Here is a 21,620-nt window from a genome sequence, read left to right as displayed (position 1 = left end):
AGCGATATCCTGCACCTGGGACAGGAGAATTACTCCCCGCACAAGTATAAGCTGCAGGTTTATTTTATAGAAAGCAACTTTGGGAAAAATGTAAGGGTGATTTGTTGGAGAGTAGGCTGAATATGAGCAACGTGCACTTTCTGCAGGATGGACAGCCAGACACTGGGCTCTATTAGCAGTACAGGAGATGGCAAGTCGAGGGTAGAGTTCACAGCCTGGTGAGACCTGGCAGTCTTCTTTTTTTTTTTTTTTTTTTTTTCTCAGAAAAAGTAAAGAAAAGTAAATAAAAAGAAAAGATGTGACATCAGTTAGCAAAAAAAGATAAAATTCTCACAAGTGTGAGCCCAGAGGAGGACCATCACGATGGTCAACGTGCTAAAGCACATGGCATGTGAGAAGACGCTGGGGTTTGTTGAGGGGAAGTGACTGTTCTGTTGACCCCAGCTACCTAAGGGGAAGGTACAGAGAAGACATCCTTACAGAGCTTCACAAACATAGAAAAGCTGTGGTATTTCCATCTTTGGAGACACTCAGTGCTTCAGTGGACACAGCTCTGAGCAGCCTGACGTATCTGGTGCTGCTTGGAGCAGCAAGTTGGACTAGATGACCTGGTGAGGTCACTTTCAACCTAAATTATCCCATGATTGTGCAATTCCAAATGAGCTGAATGACTTGCATTGGACCAAGGAAGGTCTCTTGAGAAGATAGCTAGTCCTAATCTGAAAATTTAAGAAGACAGAAAATCTATTTCTACTGCTACTATGTGGTTTCAGCCAGCAGTATTAGAAGTGAATTCTTCCTCCCCTCTCAAATTGCCTTCTCAGCTGTGATATGTGAAAAAAACAATGACTGTGCAGAAATCAGAGATAACCAATTTAATTTTATTTACAGTAACCCCCAGCCAAAAAGCAGATGTTCATTTTAGTGTGTTTTATTAGACACTCTCCCTATTCTCTCAACAACTTCCACCGCTTGTCATTGCTTCCTGGGAGGGTCCTCAGGACACGTCCACCTTTTTAAGTGCTGGTACAACTCCTAACACAGCTTCAGCTGGGATCTTCAGTCATGCTAGCAACACAAATACACACACACACACACAAAAAAGTAAAATCCAAAGAAAAATACACACAAAGAGCTTTTCCTCCCCCTGTAATTTTGGGCAGACAGATAGGTCATTCCCTAAGCCTCTATTTTCAGCTAGGAGGAAGTCCCTGAGATGCAGGACATGAGGGCAGAAGGGGCAAATGTGTCATGGACATTGCCAGCGAACTGCTCGGGTGTGGGAGGTGACTCCACACGTTCCCCATGGTGAGCAGGAGTGTGAGGAGGGCAGGGGACACAGCTGGCTGTCACTTCCCAGTGCTTGCACTGGGATCCCCATGCAAGTGAGGCTTTTGCAAGCAATTACTGCTTTTATACCACCACCATGGCATGGAAGCACTTTGGTCCTTGCTTACATGTTGCTCAGACCACACAGGAAAAAAAGAAGGCAGCTGTTTTCCTAAACAAAGCACTATGAGGCTGCAGCTATGCTGTTCATCGAGGCTTTGTGACCTTTCTTCCCCTCCCTGCAAGCCGTGAGAGTGCAGGGGTGCCCATAGGCACAGTGCATTTTGGAGATGGTGTGGTGTGGCACTAGGAAAGTGTCCTAGTTGGGTAGTCACCTCGAGGCTGGTCAACACTTTGGAAGACGTTTTGGTTTGCTTTTCTGACAGTGAAGGAGAAGGAGAGGAGCTGCTGGGTCTTCTTCTGCCACTGAAAGGGGGGGGTGGGGGGCAGGATGCAGAGACCCACAATGGGCTCTGCAGCCTTGGCAAAGTGGTGATGGGCCATTTCGCAGCTCTATCTACTCAGCAGCTGCCTAATTTGCCTGTGCCCTACAATGACTGCAGAAGAAAATGCCCGGGACCGACAGGGAAATCATCCAAACCCGAGCTGACACAGCTCATTTAGGCTTGGCAGGACTACTGTCAAGGAGCAGCTTTTCTGTATTCAATGCCAGTGAAAGGATGGGACTGGCAAAAGGACTCTCTGTTGCCTGTATTTCTTTCAGAAAAAAAAATAATAAATTGTTTGTTGTGCCACCAGTCTTTGAGTAAGGGCTTTTGTGGGAGGAAGGGTAGTGCTATGAGAATTTCACTCTGGTCTGAGGAGGAAAGGAAAAACTTTTTCTTCTTCTTCCTCTTCTTCTTCTTTTTCTTTTTTTTTTTTGTTCTTTTTTTTTTCTTTCTTTCTTTTTCTTTTTTTCTTTTTCTTTTTTTCTTTTTTTTTTTCTTTTTCTTTTTTTTCTTTTTTCTTTTTTCTTTTTCTTAAAACATGTAAGACAGAGAAAACAACACACATTGTTACGCAGCCGCGATATGCAGCCATGGACTGTGGGTGTGGGTTTTCCAACTGGTTGCTGACCTCTTGGGATAGCCTTGCCTGGTCCAGCTTTAGCTTGCTGAAAGAAAAAGCACCAACAATTAAGACATTGCAGCTGATCTTCATGCAAGGTCCCCACTGATTATGTCGGCGTACTGACTCCAGTGAGGTTTAGGTACCCTGAATAGCTTTGGGAAGCTGGGCTTGCGGGTCGCCACAGATGCTGCAGCTCTGGGTGTCTCCTCCAAGCACTGACTTAAGGCTGCTGATTACTGGTGTGCGTGGTGTCATCTGTCAAGTCATCTGGCAACAACAAATACACATTCCTCAGGCTTTCAGCTCTGACTGTCAACCCCTGAACTGTCCTCTTTAAAAATACATAAACTAACCCCATTCTATTACACGAGGAACTGGCGAACTGTCCCCCGTGTTGCTTGAAGATCTTGCAGTCCTTTGTTTAAAAATGCCCCGGCAGTGTGTTGGACTGCAGGAGCAAGTCTGCTCTCCAGCATGGCCAAGCGTCACGCCTGGCTGGCTTCTCCAAAACACACACGGGAATAAGGACAGAAATTGCAGTTCTGGGCCGGGAAAGGTGGAGGGGGGAAGTGGCTCCGCCAGGCAAAGCAGACACAGGGGCCACAGGGAAAGTGGCAAGCCTGGGAGACTTCCAGTTTCTGAAGCCAAACACACACGTCAGGACCAGGGCGGGATGGAGGTGCACCCCCGCAGTCATTCCCTTCCCTGTGGTTTCCTCTGGAAAGGTTTTTACCAGACAGGAGCTGTGCTGTCCTGCTGGCCTGCATGGTGTGGGGACGAGGACACCAGTGTGTGTTCCTCCACAGCCCCACGTGGTCCTGCACCAGCCATGGCCATGAGTCCTCAGACCAGGGCTTTGAGGACATCAGGCACGGTGTGCTGTCAGAAACTGAAGGAACTGGGCTAATGGAAAGTGCAGATCCTGTTTCTGTTTGACAGGACTTGAAACGTTCCCCTTTTTACTTTTAAAGTAAAAGTTTACTTTTGTGTCTTCACTAAGCTTATCAAACCAGGTTAATAAACAAGCTTCCAGATTTCCAGGTCAAAAAACAGTCATAATTGTCAGAAAGTGAAAGTAGACACGAATTAGATATTGACTTACGTGAGGCCATTTACTGGAAATATCATTCACAGCACAGCAAACACCAAAGACTGAGTTATTTTAAAGTCGAAAACTTTTGCTTCTAAGTTTCATCTCAAAAAAGGAAAGAAAATAAAATCTCTGAAAAGACAGTGCTGTGAAGAACATTTTAATCTCAGATCATTTGAACAGCTGGAGGCAATGAATGCAAATTCAAAAAACAAAGACGAGAAAGTAGAGAGGGGGGAACATATATAAATAAATACGAATGCTTCCTACCAAGTCCAAACGCTGGAAATCACAAAAGGTGCTTTGCATTGGGATGCAACGTGGGTGTCGTACGGGTGGTTGGGGTTATCAGCCTAGCTTTCCCCAACCCCTGGCGTTTTATAGGTTCACCCCTCGGCTTTTGGGGGTGCTGCTGAGGCCCCCCCAGGGGTGAGGTGTCCCGGGGGCCACCTGCTCGGGGAGCAGTGCGGGTGCCCTGCAGGACGAGGTGCCTGGATGGACGGTGCCGCTCAGCGGCGCGGCTCCGGCACTGCACGCTCCGGGGGGAGAAACCAGCCCCTCGCCGGCTCCAGACAAAGGGAAACGAGAGCTTGGAACAAGGGTTGGAAGATGAAATGACCCACACGGCTCCGGACAAGAGGGTGTAGCACTGCCAAGATCAAGCTGCAGCCCTGGGGGGGTGGCCAAGGATGCTGCGGGTCTTGTTTTTTAGGTCTCATTTCTCGGGTCTCAGTTCTTCCAACAGCAATCGCAGCACAGTCAGGCCTGAGACTGCAACATCTGAAAATCCAGGCCTCCCCAGGAATCAACCCTAAAAAAACAACCTCCCAGTCAGGGAGGATCCCATGGTACAGAGAATCCCAGTGGGATAAGAACCAGGTGAAATGTAAATTTTATTATTATTATTATTTATTTTTTTTTTTCCCAGATGACGCAAGGCTTCCGAAAGAGGATGTTTATACGAACCCTTGTTTTGTAAATCAGGGACTAGCAGCCCCCTGTGTTACACTGCAGCTGCTATTTACAGCGGATATTTAAGGAGGCATTTCAGTAAGGGATCAATCACGGCCGAGGAGAGACGTGGCGACACAGTTCAAGCTTTCCTACAGGATCTGGGCAGAGCAGCCCCCCCGTCCTGCCCCAGGTGTCCCTTACCTGTCCCTGCTGCTGCTGGCACGCTGGAGCAGTGCTGGGCACGGGGGCCATGCCCCCAGCCCCTGCCATGGCACAGATAAGAGCAGCGATAAGCTAACAGATGGCAGGTCCAAAGGGGAGCCGCTGCCACCGATGCAGGCTGGCGGACAAACATTCCTGCTCTGGCAGCTGGAACAACGGTAGCGCCAATGAAACATGAACAATTTCCTCCCCGCCAGCAAAGAAAATAGCTCTGGGGAGAAGCCAGGGAGGATAATTGTCAGCCTCCTCTAGGTATCATGGGAACAGGGGGCCGTTCAGTGAGCCCGGCGTAAACAACAGCTCCTTATTTTTGATACGGAATGAAGAAAAAAGCTGAATTCAGAGCAATTGCTGAATCAGCTGCCCTGGTGCCCACCTCCTGCCGACCTCTCCTGGGAAATGACTGCAGCGAGGCACGCGGGAGCTTCGCTGCCACCAAAACAGGCTCGTAGCAGAGGGCGACTCTCTCGTCACAGTACGTTGCAGATAGGACAGATGCTTCGCATTCTTGCTGCTCTCTTCTCTGCAGAAGATGCTGATCATTGCTGCAGTGAAATTCCTCCCAGCTCCAGCCCCTCTCCCGGGACTCAGCCAGGTCTCTCCTTCTGTCTTCAGATGGCTCTTTTTTTTTTTTTTTTTTTTCTTTTAGCCATAGTCAAAATCCTCTGCAGCATTACAATGTGTGCCACAGGCCTGGGAGTGTGTCCCCAAAAGCTCTGGTAGCAGCAAGCAGGGCAGACCCTGGCTCTCACAACAATGCACCGGGCATCTCTACTGATGCCCAAAAAGCTAGACCAAAGCAGAAGCCCTGCAAACTTTGGTAAGTCAAAATCCTGTAAGCACTTGGATGCAGTCATGATATAACACATCCAAGAACGGTGCTGTTCAGGTTAGTGTGACTACTCCTCGTGGAGGAACAGTGTCAGGCTGCCAGAGTAGCTGCACTCTGCTAGGGCAGGCCTGTTGCACCCGGGCTTTCCAGCAGCAGCTAATTATGGATGCTAAGGGAATAATAAAAGAATAGGGCAGACATGCCCCCTGATACATTTTCCCAGTTTCCAGTAACATCCTAGTATAGTGCCTTGTTTTTTGGCTTCTGGTATAGGGAAGGTCCTTTTACCTCCAGAGGAATTCAGTGGATGCTCCTGTCCTCGTCCCAGCAGGTACCAAGGCCCTCTCCAATCAGGGACTCGAGCTTTGCTGTGATCGTTTTAAGCCTCATCCTCTACCTTACCCAAACTTGCGGATCAGCCTAGCTAAGAGGTTTCTCTGAAACTAAGGGTTTATGTATGGATGGTATGGATGGTGCAGTAAATACATAGCTACTGGCTTCTCCTATCTGCAGTAACCCACTGGATCTGGTGTAAGAAAATGGATGAATACAAAGCTGACATGAAAACACACATTGTAAAGAGAACAGACGCTGTAAAAAGAAAAAAAAATAAATAATAAAATAAAATAAAATAAAATAAAATAAAATAAAATAAAATAATACATAATGTTTACCTACCCAGGACTCAGAGAGCAATTTCCTTTCATATTCCACTGCCTGGAACATGCACAGCCCAAGAGAAGTTCATAAGAGGCCTGCTTGGCCCTTATCACCCTTGTTTCTTCTCCTTTCTCTTCCTCAGTCCTGCTCACTCCCCCTCAGCCTCTGCTCTCATTTCCTCCATCGCAGACACAGCAGAAACAACACTGATAGGAAGCATGTTTTCCTCCGCCGGGTTGCTCATGCAGCTCCAAAACGAATTCTCTTAGCCATCATCTCTCTTCAAACCTCAGCTGTGGGAAAAGCCCCGTGGGGAGAAAGGAAAGCCAGGTGATCCCTCTAAACCTGTTTTTTTTTCCCCTCATCTGATTCAGGAGGGAGGGGAGGGGGGGAAATATGCACATTCCTGTAACAGTAAACAATAACTGAATGTCTCTGGCATTTCTCAGGGAAAGACCTGAACATATATTGCCAGGGAGGTCGTTTGAATGCTACTGCAGGCCTGTCAGTCTTCATTTCTGTACATAAGGCCTCAAAACCATGCAGGCCTTGAGTGGAGCAGAGGTGGGAAGCGGGGCTGTGGTGCGCCTGGGGATGGGTTTGGTTTCTGCAGCAGCCATGGCACGATCTTTTTCCCCCTCCTCAGAGCCCATATTCCACGACTGCATAGTGCAGTGCTATCCCCTGTGCCCCAAGGCTTCCTTTCATTTTCCCCATGCAGAATTTTGCTGTGCTTGAGCGGCTCTGCCTATTTTGCTCTCCCCAGGAGCTGGTCTGGGAAGCGAGAGGAGCCTGGGGATGCCTCCCTCTCCTGCCTCTCCCTCTCCCACCGCTCCACAAAAGCCGCAGTGTTCCCTGTCCCCAGCTGACTCGTCCTCGCCCAGGTCCCCCCTTTTCCTCGCCTGTCTCCAGCGATCAGCTCACGCATGCCTGGCTTTGCACAACAGAGCTGGGCTGTGTGCGAGCGCCAGGCGCCCGCACAAAGCAGGAGCGCTGCCCGCGGAGGAAATGTCAATACGGGAACACCAGGCTATTTACAAAACCTGTCTTCATCCTGCTCGGGGTCCGTGAAAACAGCCGTACCTGCTTCTCCTCCTGGAGAGTTCTCCTCTTGGTTTTATCTGAACGCGGGGAGTCTCATGTTTCTGTTGTTGCAGAAACCCTTTTTTCTTTCTTTCTCCTTTTTGCCAGCACAAAAGAGAGCACAACATGTTCAGAAATAGTGCGCTGCAGCCACACCAACTATTCTGGGGACTTGTAGGAGGATGTGGAAAGCAAAGCTAATTCATTCTTTCACAGCTGATCAGTCACCAGCGCTCCTTCGGTTTTAGCCATTTGACATTTGTCTGCTTCAGAACCACCGGGTCCGGCTCTGTCCTCATCAATACCATAAAGTGTTTTCTCCCTCAGTGTGGAGTCCACCACAGCAAAGAGGCCAAATCCTCCCTGACACACTGATTTTGGCATGTTTCCCAAAATACGTACGCACAGCACGTTGCATTTGCGCACCAGTGATCCTGGGGACCCCAAAAAACACATCTGGGGCAGATGCACATTTTGGTGCAGGCTAAGTGCGGAGGGAGCAAAGGGTGCAGGGCTCAGCATTTTGCCTCGGCCTCTCCCAGGGGTCTCAGCCCGTCTGCTGGTGGGAAAAGCAAGGTTTGGCATCTGCCCACACCCAAAAACGTGGCAAGAGTATTGTCACTGCTCCTCCCAACTTATTCCATCACTGTGGGCAACTTCTCTTTGCCTAAGAGGCTTCACGTTTTGGCATCAAGATGTTTTTAACCATTCGGAGGTGTTGTTTACAGTCACTGATGTTTCTAAGCACTTTGAGAGAAGCGGTTTTGTCTTTACTTTTAGTAACATTATTGGACTGATGTGGTGGAAGAGCCCCAAAGACTGCTCTTCGTGGCAAGCGATGCTGAGATAAATTTGACCACAAAAATCCCATTAATTTCCACATGTCACTGAGTTCTCAAGTCATCTTGGAAGAGTCTTTCACTGGAGCACAACATCTGTTCTGGCTCGGAAAGATGGCAGTAAACATCACATCTTAATTAAAGCTGTGTATGCAGTCGTGGGAGAGATACCTAGAGAAAGATCTCAGTGGCTCTGCTCCCCGGGGCTGGCACAAAATGCCCCTTACTCTCTCCTTGTCTTGGTGAACGCTGAGCCCGTCACGGGCAAAACAGAGCTGAGAGGACATGCAGTAAAAAGACACTGCCCCCTCTTGGCAGAGTGTCCTTTTGCTGCAGAAAATAGCAATGCCTTCCACCAACAGCTCGGCAAAGCCCCCCTGGACATCACTTCAGGGGTAACAGGTGTGAGTTGCACCTTCAGAATGGTTTCTGTTGTGTGGAGGGATGTGCATTTGACTCTTCTTTTCACTGCAGTGGAAACTTCTCTTTAAATATAATGACTTTTTCCAGCCATGCACAAATCAGAGCAATCGTACATTAACTACTGTCTTCTCAGTCAGGCTCACAAAATTTTCTCCTGTTTCCCTTTCTTTCAGATCTTGCAGGAGAACTAACATAGTGATTATCTCACTTGAATATGAATACAACAGGTTCAAGAAACTGCTTTCATCATTCAACCCTCGATTTGGGTGCTGTTGAATTTCCCCAAAAGTGTAGTACCACGAGAACTCTGTTTTAAAACTTTTTTCATTTGAGTGAGGATGAAACCAAATGGGAAATTCCTCAGAGGATGCAGCAGCTTACCTAAACTGTTAAAACATCAGATTTAGTTGAATTAATTCAGGAAAAGGACCTTTGTAGAGTCCCTCAGGTTCTATCATGACACATATACAAAAAAAAGAACATTCTGATTATTTAAGAGAGCATATGAGTTTCTCTGAGCATCTGCTGAAGGCTCCCATGGTTCCCATGTCCCACCAAGTTCCTCTGAGGCCACACTGCCTGTAAGATCCTCATTGCCAAGACATCTTTTCAGGAGGTAGACTATTATTCTTCTTCTCTAAATGCATTTTTCTGGTGGTTAGATATTCACACCTGAGCCAGACTTAAACTCTGGCTTAGACTCCTTTTGTAGCCTTCCTTTTGTGGGAAGACATAAGCCCTCCTCTGTGCAATTCATCAGACCTCAACAGTTTAGGCTGAAATGAGTGATACCTGCCTTCTCTCCACTGATTAAAAAGGAGGTTGTGTTTGACTAATCAACGAAAATATCAGTATTTCATCTGCCTGAAGTCAAGGAATCGTGGAATAATTTAAGCTAGAAGGTAATTCTGGAGCTTATCTGGTCCAACGTCCCAAAGATGGATCGGGTTGTTCAGACGCTTATCCAGTTGAGTGTTGAAATATCCACTGTTGGACATTTCACTACCCCTTCTAGGCAGCACGTTCACTGGGGAAAAAAAATCTACGTGTACTTGCATGCAATCAGATTTTCACATAATAGAACTGCTCCCTTCTGTCTCTTTTCTCTTTCTGGCGTAGTATGAGATCCTTTCACTCTGGGTTACCCTGGCTGTCTTTATAGTCCTCCTTTAGGAAAGTCTGTAAAGGCAGGAGCAAATCCCATTCTTGGTTCCTTGGTCACATCTTTGTATTGTTTGGAACCTCAGCAGACCCCAAGATGTTTCAGATTAAGTATTCTATAATCAGATGCTGAGATATTCCAGGGAAGCTTTCTTTTCCATCAGAAATTTTATATCCAGCACTAAGGTTGAAGTGGGAAGATTTAGCCTAGGTTACTAATTTATTTTCTATTTTGGGTTCATCCTTCCTTTGGTAGCTGAGCTGGATTTACACCTCTTGGTATAATCTGATGCTGGTACAAGCATGTGTTTTGCTATTGGAGGCATAACAAAAAGCTTGTCCCACAATCCAGGACATAGCTCATTCCTTGTAGAACTTTCAGTCTATATAAAGCCCAGTACAACTGAGTGCAAAACAGATAGAAAGAGCACATAGGTCACAACTGCAAGGCTAAGTGACAATACAATGGACCCTGTGAATGTACTCATTGGTTTTAAGTTACCAATTGTTTTGTTTAGTTCCATTTCTATTTTTCTTTTAGCATATTTGTGATCTGCTTGCTGCTTTAAAGAAAATTAAAAACAAATAAAAACAATGCAAAACTCATCCTGCTTCATTCCTGTTTCTCACAGATAACTTAGAATGAAAGTGTAATAAGTCAGCACTACAAGATAAATATGAAAAAGCAGATGTTCAATCAATTCATTTTGTTATGGACAGTGTTGACATGAATGCTAAGCATAATTAAGAGTTCATTCTGGAGCCATGGTGTTTTTGCTGATGGCAAATGAATGATGGCATAGTAACACACTCAGGAAAGTCCAGAATTGCAAAAATGAAGTGGGTAGAATTAATCAAAAATTCAAAAGCTTGGTGATTTGTGTCCTTGTGAAAGCCTAGGCAGATAATTTCATAAGACTTTATTTTAGAAAGAAAATAGGAGCTGCATAAATATGTAAATGAGACATACAAGAACAAGCACGCAAGAGAAATATTATTGCTATTCCTCTGGCTGGCCTGACATATATATATATATATATATATATATGTATGTATATTAATAAAAACAAGCTTGAAGTTGTACATGGCTCGTGCATTTTTACACACAGATGCATAGCTGCAAGTGTGTGCCTATGCATGTAAATAAGTGATAAAAATATAGATGGAAGCATATGCATTCAAATTAGTTGGCACATCTATTCAAAGAGCAGAGAAATCTGTGTTTTCTGTGATTTTTATTTAAATTGGAAGAAACTTTCTTCTTGGACTTGTCTGCATATTCTTAAGCACAAAACAAATTTTCAACTTCGTTGCTATGTTTCACATTTTCTGCCAATAATTTTATTCTCCCTCTCAAAATATTTCCCATGTGAGACTCTCATATACTGATCTTACCAACATGTTCTTTCCCAACAGTATTAATGCCTGTTTTCATTCAGGATTCATTTATTGTATCAATAAACTATGTTATTCAGTATGTGGTAGAGTTGGGCCTCTTGAAGATGTCCCCTAGCAAACTGATGGAATTCCAGGTTTTCCAGGTCTTGCTCACAACACCTTCAAAATCTGGGTCTCGTTCCCAGTGTCATGGCTTGAATTGCACCATGTACCTGTACCATCTCTGTTTATAACAGGTATGCTGAAAAAATTAGAAAATAATATTAGGTAATAGAGAATGAAGACTGCAATGCACATCATTAAAAAAAAAGAAATAATGAGAGTCTATGGGAGAATTCTTTATGATCACTTCCAGGAAAAAAATTAGAACTTTGAGAATGTTAAGGAACTGGAGTGGGGCGATGTGCTACAGTTTCTGGTAAGAAAAGGTCAGGATCACTGGCAATACTCTATTGTAATTTAAATATAGCAATTGTTACTGGCAATTCTGCTGGCTGAAATGTGAAAACAGGCATTTACAGCGACTTTGAAGGATTCATTGGTCTAATTTGTCTTAACAGATATGACCACCAAGGGCATTGTAAAACTGAAATGGAAGAAACATGAAGTGTACTTTAGTTTCAAGCAAAGAAATACACTGAAGTAGAAGCTGAATATTGATCTAGATGTGCAGGTGATAGGAAAAAAATAATTAATCTCCTTTCATTAAATTAACAGTATGAAACCATTTCCCAGGTATTTCCTACAGCAGTCCTGGACACCCTACAATACAACTGATAAATCAGGGTAAGCGTTCATCAGACATTCATCAGTCTCAGTCTGTGAATCCACCTGGATTACATCTGAAGGCAAAAAGTAGCATTTAAAAGTGATCTTATTTTGCAGGTTTCTAAGTCCTCTCCTTCTCCCACAGGTCACTAACTCATGAGGATAGTATCCAGAAGCTGGCTTTTGTCTTTTAATCCACACTTCATTTTGCAGCTTGCCCTCCTCTCCTCCTTTTACAGGTCTCTAATGGCCATCAATCTAATTAGATTTCCCAAGGGCAGTAATGAAGTCCAATCTTCAACCAATGCACCACAGAACTTCAAAGTATATGTCCTGTATGATAGCTGCAGGACCAGAACCTGGTTGATTTAATTATAAGGCTTTGCAGTCAAGACGAACTGCCAGCTTTTGATCCAGTATAATTCAATTTTCTTAGTTTAGTAGAACTAATGCCATGTTTGTACCATCTACCACAGGCACCTATGGAAAAGATCTCACTGAATCTCTCTTTCTTGTGGAAAGAGGTGGGTTTGAGTGAGATTGGCTGCCTTAACAGAGTGTGTGCTGCCCTCTAAGTTTGAACAGGATACTTTTTGCCCACTACTCTTTTTGGATCAATTGTGGTACCAGTGGTCTCTTATACTTCTTGCATTAAGATGAAGACCCACAGGGAGGGAGAAAGGAAATGGCCTTTTGCATCCCATGGCCTTTGTGGTTTTTGCAAACTTATGGAGAAACAAGGCACAGCATTGCCCTTCTTCTGTGAGGCCCTTATACCACCATTAGGGTTTTGGCCAACAGTACTCCATTCTTCTCCTCTTTTTATGGGAGGTGTTGCACTTTCTAAAACAAAGTGAAGTTTCCTCTCCAAATTATCTGGGATTATTTTTTCACTTTGATTTTTTAAACACACGCACTTTGGTAATGCTTCTGCTCTTTATATTCATGTTTTCACAAGCTTTATTCATTTTTTTCTTGGCATTTTTTCTCTTAAGAGAATTTTGAACTCGTGTCCATAACCACACTTTCGGTTCCCAAGCAGCTATACATGGAGAAAGGTAGTTCATACTCCTCCAGACAAAGAACTAATGTGATCAACCACAGCTGCTCAGTAAATTCAAAACATAAACAATGACCTTCATGAAACATTTGCTTGTGAGCCATCCTTAAGGCTGAAAAGTTTAAACAGTGCCCAGCACTTCTGTGAAAATTGCAATATGCAAACAGAAGAAAAAAACACTACAGCAATTTATAATTGTTCTCCCTATTCACTTGATAAATAAATAAGAATAAAAAATGTTGCTTCCCACAGTGGATAAGGCAGGAAGTAGGAAAGAGTCCAAAATTTCCTGAGATGGTCTGTAGAAACTGCATACTCAGACAGAATTTGAGAATGAAACGGTCAAAGTTGTTTTTGCTTTGTTCGTTAAACCAGATGATTTGTGAAAACAGTAACGCAGAATGTAATTACTGCATTACTGCAACAACACTGATTTTCACTGAAACAAAGGGCCTCACCTGTGGCTGGAAATTTTGACTACTTGGATAGTAAATTTTTATAGCATGCTTTTTGCTAGAACAAAAATGTGTCCTGACATTCCTATCCCTTAAAAAAAAGCATGTACTTCACACAGCGAGCCTTTTAACAGCAGCCAGAACCAGTCTAAAAGCATGAAAGACCATTGTAGTGTCCAGGGGTAGACAGGTATGGCTTTTGAGAGATATGAGGTTCACAAGCTTTTGCACCACAGATCCCAAACCAATTTTGTGTCCCAGAACTCATTGCAAAAGGTTAGTTTGGTTGGTTTCAGTGTTTTTTGTTTTGTTTTTATTTCGATTGCAGGTGTTGCACTGTTGGGGTGCCCTATGGCAGATGCAACTGTAAACTCACCAGCAATGCCAGCCAAACACATCTTATGCAGAGACATGGGATTTCCGTATTTTGGGTGTCTCTTGGAAATTTCCCCCTCTCTTTTTTTCAGCTTTGTGGGTAGTTAGGGTCTGGCGGCCGGAAGATGCCGTGCTGTACGGAAAGGTGGAGCCCCTCCCTTGATGGACAGTCGCGTGTGGCCTGTGATGTAAGCAAGCGGAAGTGACGCTATGGGCCTCAAGTATATAAGCCCATGTGACTCGACAATAAACGCCATTTGCCATCCACCACATTGGTGTCTGTGAGCTGATGGACCGAGCGGCCTGGGGTTGGTCGCCGTGCCGTTCCTGAACCAGGTCGCCACTGCCCCCTGAAGGCAACACAGCTTTGAGCTTTGAAAGCATCTGGAATGTGTCTTAGAGCTCTGAAATGTTGGGATGGGCCTGGAAGTTTGGCACAACCCTACAGGTGTCTTGGTCTGTAAGTCTTACATATCTAGAAGTGAATACGGGAGGAATCCCTCACATCTTTTTGCTGTATCCGAAGAGTTTCCAATCTTCTGAGTTATGCTAATGGCATTACTGCCTCTATTAGCAGCACTGCCCACACAGAAGAATAAAAGCACAGCAAATGTACAGAAGTCAGAAGTTTCTCCATCATGCTTTCTTGAGAGAAGTGGGATAAGAATATATTCAACTGACCACCCTGAATCTTAAAGATCCAGCAGTATCAAAATATTTGAACCTCTCCCCAAAAGAGGTTCAGACAAGAGGTTCCCAGAAGACACAAGACACAATTTCTGTTGCTCCAAAAGAAGTAGAGGTCAAGGTGCTGTGTAACTTTCCATTAATCAAACTAGAACAAAATATACAGCAGGAATTATGAAAACAATCTACTTTGACCTACTGGTTTCTAGCAGAACCTGAGAGAAATGATACATTCCTCTTTATGTTCTGCATCCTCTCAGCACTGCAGCCTTGCCCACAGTCTTAGGCGGCTACCGTGCAATTAAGGAATAAATTCACTATATTTAGCACCCTTCTCCCCTTTGACCAGGTCCTGACTCTACCCTGCCCACTGTAAACCGATTTCTGCCGTAGACACATTAGTTCAGTTGAGAGTAGAAATGTTAACAGTAAGTATTCACAGAGGAGAGCACTTCTCCCTTTTAGTCAAGATGTTCAGATGGGGCCCCATAGCAGCAGGGAGCCTGGACTTCTAAGCAAGAAATTTGGGATTTGCTCCATGACAAACAAGAAAAGATTCTTCAAAAATCTTAAACTCTCAGCTCTTGAGCCAAACATACCTCACGCCATTTATTCTCACAGCTAGCTTCAGAGAAATATTATGATAGAAAATCTTCCAAGTCTGCAGAATTGGGCTGTTAGCCAAGCTGAATGAAATTTCAAAAAGCAGCTTCTCTTTCATATCTTCAGTCCAGAAAGACAGCTGCAGTGGGTGAGGACAGATCTGCCCACCATTGCAATCATTCTGGATCTAGCAAGGTCCCAGAGCCCTGCACACAGATAGTACATGCAGTGGTCATTCTCTGCTTCTCACAATCAGCTGTGGTCCTCCCCCTGCTTGTATACATTGGAAGCTTGTGAGTGCGTGGTATGCCTGTGTAAGGTTTAAATTAGGGGGAAGAGAGAAGAGAACGGGGACTGCCCATAGGCACTGAACAGTCCAACCTTGCCATGTTTGGGGGAAAAATCCTGGCTACAGAAAGATGCCTTGAAAGCTTTAGTACTGTGGCAAATAGTTATGCATAGGAAGAAGCTTGGCAGCACTACTCTCTGCTTATGGTGCTGGTGGGGGCACGCTTCCACATGGATGAACTCTTCTAATGTGCAGGCATAGAAATGTCTTCATGGTCATGATGCTGTCTTTTTCTTCCTCTTCTGTCCAACAGTGTTGCACCATGGACCTCAGTTTCAGGCTAGCTGTATCCCAGGGCAGATTTTTGTTCCCTGCTTCTGTTTGTTTATAACAGCCTCCAAGACTGCTGCAGAGCCAAGGAATGACTGGCTGTTTTCTCAATCTCAAATATTGGCTTGGAAGAAATGGGTTCATCATTAGCTCGAGCACTCTTTAACTCGCTAAAAGGAATGCTGTCCCTGCTCTCTGCTATCAATTGTAATAGCAGGCACAGAATGTCACCCTTTTCTTCCAGCCTTATCCAGCTAGCTGAGGATAAACAAAGGCATCCAGTCCTGATACAAATATAATTCAAGGGATGAGTATTGACTCACACTCTGTTCAGATTTTTTTTTTTTTTCCACTGTAGAAACTGGGAAATTATTTCCGTATCTTAGTTTCTTTGTGTCAGCTTTCCAACATAAGGTTTTAAAAAAGTTTTTCCTAAAGTTAAAAATGTTCTCCTACTATAAATCCTATGTCAGCCTCAAAAACACCAACTATTTTTCACTTGCTGAGTTGAGCCTCCTTCATGAAGATCACTTCTGGAACAATGTGACGGATTATGAGTTATAGCAAGGAAGCCTAAAATAAATTCTAATTAAAGTGCAAGAGGCTATGACTCTTTTGAATAAAAAGGAATAAAGGAGGCTAAGGTTACTTAATTAATGCTACATCAGGCTTTTATTGTACTGAGAAGCACAACTTTGCAAGCCTAAAAGAAAAAGAAAAAGAGAAAAAGAGAAAAAGGAAAAGAAAAAACAAAACAAAACAAAACAAAAAACCTAGTCCCTCGGCAAAGTTCAAATGTCATTCTCCTTCTAAAAGAAAATGCAAGTGAAAACTGATTATCAGTGAGCTGACATTAATAGGGCAGAATTTAGAGAATTAAGAGCTGGAAGGATCATCTTATGAAAGACTAATGGAGTTAAATATCATAGCTAAACATTTACCAAAGGGAACATAACAGTCTGCAATCTACGAAGGAAATGTTTACTGAAGAAATAAGAGGATTGGCTCATACACATAGATCCATATAAATAGTAAGGCAAGCTCTGTTGAAAGCAGCCTCTCTCTGTTCAGCATGAACTGAGATCTCAACATTTGTTTTAATTTGCAATGGCACATCTTCAGCTTTAAATGTTTTATTTCAGCCTGCTCTTAATATTCAAAACAGGAAACGAAGAGTGGTTCTGAAAGACGGATGGAAATGTGTCATTCTGAAGATGATGAAACTGGCCATCGGCTCTGTTTCAACCTTTACCCTTTGTCCTACAAGAGTATTTTAGCCAGAGCAGTGTGACCTTCCCATTTTGTAGGGCCTGCATTTTTTCCTAGAAGGCTTTCATGCTAAATATTAATATTAACTAATGAAAGGACTTCAGCTAAATGTTGCAGTTACTGGCCTATGTACATGTATATGCAGTCAGTCTTCTCTTAGGAAGCCATTCATAAGGGAAATTATAGAAATCCAAATCCTATTTTTAGAATATAATTGTTCACTGGACAAGACACTAAAACCCAAAGGATGTTGCTCTGATGTAGACAAGTACTAGATAAGGAGAGTGCAAAGCTGTCTTTAGCTTTCACAGTCTCACAAAGAACCAAAAGTTGCTACTGATTATAGTCCCTTAAATCTCAACTAAATGTCGGGCTTTTCAGGAGATTTTTCAGGAATATCTCACCATTGTGGCATAACATTTTAATCACTATGTTGTTTATGGTGTCATCATGAAAATCTGAAGAAATTCTACAACATAAATGTCATTATCAAGCCTATGCCTGTGTTCCAGCTGTTGCTAGCACAAGGGTACGTGAGCCAGGATGTTTCAGTGATGGGAGAACTTAATCAAGTCTAATTAAGAGAACTGAGGAAGGTCTAAGCATCAAATATGGCAGGAAACGTCCACATACCTAGAGGAGCCTCTCTAACTCACTCTGTGCTCTGCTCACCTTTCATGTTCTGAAAGCTTTCTTAAGGCAATGATATAAAACAGAAAGCAGAGATCCAGAATAAAATTCTCTGCATAACCCTGTCTTATTTAAATACCAATTTTATGAAGCACGTATTAAAAGGACTGATTAAGACATACTAAAGAGGTCTGAGCCACCTGTCACAATTTTATTTTTATAACTGATTTTTCTGTGATTCATTCTTGTGCAGGAAAATCAAGCTCACAGCTTTCAAACAAAGAAAACCAAAATAGTACAGATACGTTTTGCTTTAGCAGTGACATGCACTTGGATATTCCTTTAGGACAGAGCTCAGTGCTTCAAAGAGAAAGGCAAAGATACTTACATCAGATAGGTATGGCTTTCCTTAGCTGCCATTGATAAAATCACTTTAAACTGAAACATCTGACCAAAACTATGAATCACTGTCCAAAACATTCCATCACATGAGAAAAAGTGAAGTTACACATGTTGAAATGCAAACATTGCTCTTAGCGGCCTTTATAAAATGTTTGTTCAGTTCTATGGTAGGCACCCCACAAATTTTTCTGTTACAGCCAATCTCAGATGTTTAGGTGAAAAGGTGACACCAGAAAAACAAATACAGTTAGAAGTAGTGAAACACATTTACGCAAGAACAGAGGAGATGATCCCTTAGATAAAATTAATTGGGAAAATGAACTCTCATAGTTTAGTGGCACATTGATTTTGTCTCAGATCTCTTTGCTGTTGCAGGAATCAAATGGAAATCCATGCCATGTCCTTGCTCCCATGACTGTCAGAATCCAGGTTGCCCTGGAGACATGATGTCGCATTTGCAGAAGGGGAGCAGAGGGACCTCGGCCCCGCTGTCCTCCAGGGACGGCGCTGCTGAAATTCTTCCACGGGCCTCCTTTGACCCCCGAGAGCTCGCAGACAAAGAGACGCAGGGAAGTATTTGCAACATGAGATGCTACCGTAAATTAAACACTTACTAATGAAAGATCAGAGGGATGACAAAAAAAATAATCTAACTTCCTCTTTCTCCATGTGCCTTTGGGAAACACATAATAATGCTTTTTAGCAGAATGGCCGCAAGGACTGGGTATTTAAAGCAAGCAGATCAGCAAAATCCCTTGGTTTTATGAAAAGGTGAGATACTAAGTGGTGATTACTAGCATCCTGGGCACAAGTGCATACCCAACTAAGACAGTTCTCAAATCCACGTACATTTCTAACAACCATTCATCTGGAAACACTGGCTAGTATCTGCTGGAAATGGAGAGTAGAACAAGTCAGGCTCACAGGCTGAGCTTGCAGTCCGTCCGCGGAGCTATGTAAATCCCTCAGCGGGTCAATACATTATTTCCTCCGTCACATATAGGATTTACTGCTCCCGTCACCGCACTGTCCTGTTAAATTATCGCACAGGAGGTTGGAGTTCAGAGAGGACTTTGGTACTCCGAGAACAAAAGCCTGGCACGCATGACATCAGCTTGCACACACGCACACACACACGCTGAGCCTCGGGACAAACGAGTGCAGCTCATCTCCCTCTTTGCATCGCCCGGCAGCAAATTGAGCATGCAGTGGAAACGAGGACAGCAAAGAGAGAATCTAGGAATACTGACTTCTTCACCACATAGGCTGGAAATTGGGAGATCTTGCGGAAAGATGGAAAATGGGAATGAGTTAGAAAGATGCTGTGCAGAGGAAAAAAGTTTTACACTGCTGTTAAAAGAAAAAAAAAAAAGGCACATGCATCTGAAAGAAAGCAACAATTGTACTGCTCTGCACAACATGGATTCTGCTTCCTCCAGCACGCTGTGGCTAGACCCAGAGATCTCACAGGGCAATTGTGAGTGGTGCTGGGTGTAAAGCAATAGACAAGAAGTAAGCATGAGGAAAACAAGGAGGAAGGTAAAAAAGATGACTTTGCAAACTATGTCATTGCTGGGGAAAGGATAAACCTTCCTTTAATTAAATGCTTGCAATTTGCATATATTCTTCTTTTTTTGATACATTTTTTTCTGAGTTGAGATGTGCCCAGATATTCTGCTGGAAGCCCAGTCCCGTGGCTTTGGAGTTGGCTGCTGCTCACAAGCAAAGCCATCAAACGCAGAACCCAGAGCAAGCAGCTGTCCTTCCCCCTAGCCCATCTCCATGGAGCATCAGTAGGAAGAGACAAGCTGTCACCGATGGACCTAACCCCTATAAATTTATTACAGCCATTTTTAATCTAACTCCCTTGATATTTTTTGCCTTTGCCACACCTGTGGCAGTAAATTCTGCCATTTGGGGAAGCATTTTGCTAATTATCTCAGGCACAGATCTGAGCCTCTGAAGTTGCACGCTGCTTCCCCAGGCACTGGAACCAGAGCTGCGGTGTTGCTGCAACTGTTGTAATGGAACAGAGTTAAAAGCCTGTCTCAAACATAGTTTATACACCTCATTTTGATATATAAATGCAACTGAAGAGACCCATATTCCGAATCGACAATGGCAACAAATGTTAATTGCACAATAATATCTATCAAAACCAATATTCAGTGTGATCGCGTACTTGTGCTCTCCTCAGGGCAAACCACAATCATAATTAATAATGTTATTAAATAACTTAATAATGGGACAGAGGCAGCTCATAAATTCTCGGGTGAGGTTAATGAATGGGATCTGGTCATTAGGTAGGCAGAGCTGAACAATTTATGAAGCATTTTAAGAGCTTCCCCAGAGGTGGTGAATCAGGGCTGATCTGCTCAGGTCCTTTAGTGAGCAGCAGTAATAACAAACGAGTAAATAAAATCTCCACAAAACAGATGCAAAACAGCCTTTTCTCCTTTTTATCATGACCTTCCTCTAAGCTTTTTTTTTTTTTTATACCAGAACTAAAATGTTTTTCTGGCAGTGACTTGTGAAACTCCCTGTATGATACAGAGCCTAACCAGATGGGAACTCAATATTATTATTTTCTTGTTGGTCGTGGAGTTCTCCACCTCAGTAGCCCATATACAAAAGCCTGCTTCTTGTCTTGACAGGTTTACAGTCTAGGTAATTCAGTGTAAAAGAACTAATGAACAATGATTGAGGTAGCAATTTGTCTTCCAAAAGGTAGTGCCTGTGGTGTTTCTGCTCATTCCCACACGCTCTCCAGCTTGCCTAGTCCTACCATGACCTGTAAATAGTATTTTTCTAAACAGAAAAAGTCTGCTGTCGTTCCTGAGCAGGTAGGAACAAGCCAGGTCTCACTATCAGTATCAGGTTACTGTGACGTACTATTACACCGTTTGAGCATTTGGACTGTGGTAAACAGCATGGCTGCAAGGTCTTTTCACTCGCTGCAACGCAAAATGCATTATTTTAAAACCACCTCGGAGGTGAGCTGGGCTGTCAGCAGGCACGTGGGCACCTGTGATGCCTCAGCTGTCAAGCAGTACCTCGCAAAGCCGAGCGACTCAGCTGCTTTTGATGGCACGCTCTTAATCCACCAGGGAAGAGGGTTAAGCGAAGGGCACTCACAAGCTGTGTCAGAGCTTTTGGTGCAGGGACTGAAGGCTGCGTGGTGCTACTGCCCCCACGCCAGCAGCAGCAGAAGGGAAGATGCCTTAGTCACTCCACAGCTACGTCAGTCTGTGTCCATAAGGCGGATCACATGAAGAAACCAGGCAAAGGGACAGAACTGAGAGGGGAAAGTCGGTTGTTATTCTCTGAGCCAGCAAGGCAAGCCTTTCAGTGCCCATATAATTACATTATCCTATATTTGGAACGAGTTGTTAATCCACATGCATATAGACACATTACACATACACACCCTAAGCTACCGTGAAGGAACGTGCTTGGCAGCAGAAAGTTGCAGTGCGTTTCCCCTGTTGGACCTTGAACCTTCAGTCTGAGCCCGGCCATGGGTTTAATCACCACATCACCGCACTGCTGACCCCAAGAATGATGAAAGCAATGGTGAGGTTTTAAAAAGGTAACTGAAAGTGTAAGAATTGTTTTTCTGAAGGACTGTGGGGCTACAGCAGAAGAGGAATGACATTTCTAAAGAAGAAGTAGGAAAGTTGGAAGAAATAG

The 21,620-nt window shown here is 43.8% G+C and overlaps 1 long non-coding RNA gene across 2 annotated transcripts; it reads right to left on the bottom strand.

Moving 5' to 3' along the window:
* Positions 1 to 860: 860 nt before the first annotated feature.
* On the bottom strand, positions 861 to 7,501 carry LOC101800207 (uncharacterized). 2 transcript variants are annotated; one of them, XR_011806408.1, is made up of 4 exons: positions 7,242 to 7,501; positions 6,177 to 6,451; positions 4,646 to 6,089; positions 861 to 2,667 (listed from the first exon to the last, which is right to left on the bottom strand). It is a non-coding gene; the product is annotated as an uncharacterized lncRNA (long non-coding RNA). The 2 variants fall into 2 exon arrangements; XR_216505.6 differs by lacking the exon at positions 861 to 2,667 and having other exon boundaries at positions 4,029 to 6,089; positions 7,242 to 7,493.
* Positions 7,502 to 21,620: the final 14,119 nt, after the last annotated feature.

This window comes from Anas platyrhynchos, chromosome 1 (genome assembly GCF_047663525.1).
Source record: "Anas platyrhynchos isolate ZD024472 breed Pekin duck chromosome 1, IASCAAS_PekinDuck_T2T, whole genome shotgun sequence".
Classification (NCBI taxonomy): Eukaryota; Metazoa; Chordata; class Aves; order Anseriformes; family Anatidae; genus Anas; species Anas platyrhynchos.
This window is presented reverse-complemented; position numbering and strand designations above follow the sequence as displayed.